General features: G+C 38.6%; 1 non-coding gene across 1 annotated transcript; it reads right to left on the bottom strand.

Moving 5' to 3' along the window:
- Positions 1-1,653: 1,653 nt before the first annotated feature.
- On the bottom strand, positions 1,654-1,781 carry LOC137765517 (small nucleolar RNA SNORA63). Its single transcript, XR_011074171.1, has one exon. It is a non-coding gene; the product is annotated as a small nucleolar RNA SNORA63 (small nucleolar RNA).
- Between the last annotated feature and the right edge of the window lie 481 nt (positions 1,782-2,262).

Raw genomic sequence — 2,262 nt, 5'->3', positions numbered from 1 at the left:
AGAATTACTGGTAACTTTTATAGGCCATTTGAGTGAAGAGATTATACTTACTCCTTAAAATATTTTTTCCCATCATTTGTATGTCTCTAGATTTGGAGGCAACTATTCCCAGAGCTAATTCCCAAAATTACAGAGCTGTGACAAAGCAGCAACAACAACAGAAACAGTAACAGTAACAATGAAACAAGAGCAACACAACAAAAAACAATAACAATAACTTATAGTATAAATCTTGGCACTGGGGAGGGGCAAGTATAATAAGGATAGGTATAATTCAACAGACTCACTTAAATAACTTTCTTATTCTTTATGTTAAAACTATTGTCAGGCTTTTCTCCCTAAAATAATGATCAAATCTGTGAAGGAAAAATTTCTGTTGAGTATTTTTAATTAGCTATTATTGCTCTTCAAGAATCTATGGAAACACAAAGAAATCCTTAAGTAACCACACTTTTAAAAGACTTGTAATTAATTTATTATCTCTCAGAAGTTAACTCTTCTTTAACAGGAACTGAAAAGGCCATGTTGAGAGCTCATAAAACTCTGAGAAAGCCTATTAATTATAGGAGACTTAGGTAATTTATAGTAGTTTTGAGAAATTCTAAGCAGCAAAAAAAAATTTCTCTCAAATTCATGTTCCCCTCACTCTGACCTCTGGAAAAATCTTAAGATTTATTATTCTGTGCTTGGGTGGTTGATATATTCTGCAGATAACAATTCAGATAAGGCATTCAGGATTCAGGAACTCTGTAGTTTTATGACTCTGTTTATGTAGGGGTAAGGCAGTGATTCTTTGGAGTGTTCAAAATCCTTGCTGGTAAGTCCTTTAGACTCTGGTTGTAGGTATTTCAAAGTCAGTGAAACCCCTAGCACTTGCAGTGACTTCTAGAGTACATTGTTTCCAGCAGACTTGATGCCAATATGTCTATCTTAGTCTTCACTTTTGATTGTGGTCATGGATTAAAATCATTCTTGGCATTTCTGCTTTCTTTAAACATCAGGCTGGAGGCCTATGTAGACTCTTTTTGCCTGAGAGAGTTAATGATACCCTGCCAGACTGAGTGATTATCCTAACTGGTGTTATGTGCCTGACCCCGTGGCTGCCCACTCTCATGGCCTTTCCCTGAGTTGTTAGGCAGGAAAGGTGAGGAACATTGTCTCCAGAAGACCATGGTCAAAAGTACAAATGCCATCTGGAAGCACAGAGAAAATTTCAGGAATCTGTTTTTTCCCATGAACCCTACTGAGATGATCACCTTGTTTATGGCTTGGGGAGGCACAGAGGTGCACCACAGTGATAGGAGTCAGTGATGGGGCAGGAAAGCAAGAGACAAGCAGCCTTTGGTGACCTCCTGGCCACCTGTGCAGACCGACTCTGAGAAGGGTGTTCCATGGTGGTATTTTCGGTAGAGAGACAACTGGAACATAGGCTCAAGGTCAGCCGTGATTTAGGGATGGCGGGTGTGATGGTACAATGTCCCAGAGGAAAGATGAAGGTAGAACAAGAAAGTCACTACATGTACTACACCATTTTGCCTGAAACACAATTACAAATTGGATTACTGGATTATAAAGCCTCTGGACCTCTAGCCAGCTCTGATTTTTTTTTTTTTCCTCTTTTTTTTTTTCTTTTTTTTTTTTCATTTTTTCAGCATGTATGAGACCAAGCGTCCCTGGCTGCTACAGGAGTACAGCAGACAGGTATAGTTAAGAAACAACTTTATTTTGAGCAGGGGGAACGACAACACAGCACTTAGCAGCTATATTGTAGTCTCCAGCTCTGATTTTAAGCATGTTTTCCAAGCTTTGTTTGAGGACATTTGTGTATTAAGCCAACAGCTCACAGCAGCTCTGTTATTTGTAAAAGTCCATTTTAAGTCTCATTGCTCTGTGAAGCAAATCATGTTTTACTGTTGGCATATAAAGAATAAACACTGGAATCTGTGTTGGCTTAACAGACTTCGCTGTTTCTGAAACTCTGGTGTTTCCTCAACTCCACTGACATTGTGAACAAGCTTAGTCTTTGGATACCGGAAAATCATCTCCAGTTATGAATCATATATCTAACAAGAGTTTGGTTGACATGTTAAGCTTGTCTATTAGACATCCAAGAAGAGATGGTTGGTGGTCAGTAGGATGTGTTACTCTGAAGTTTAGAGAAGTAGTGGCTCATATAAATTTCTGGCGTTATCAGCATGTAGATAATATTTAAAACTGTGGGGCAGGATGAGATCATTTAAGGAGAGCATGTAGATGAGGGAT

This window comes from Eschrichtius robustus, chromosome 5 (assembly GCF_028021215.1).
Source record: "Eschrichtius robustus isolate mEscRob2 chromosome 5, mEscRob2.pri, whole genome shotgun sequence".
In the NCBI taxonomy this organism is placed as follows: Eukaryota; Metazoa; Chordata; class Mammalia; order Artiodactyla; family Eschrichtiidae; genus Eschrichtius; species Eschrichtius robustus.
This window is presented reverse-complemented; position numbering and strand designations above follow the sequence as displayed.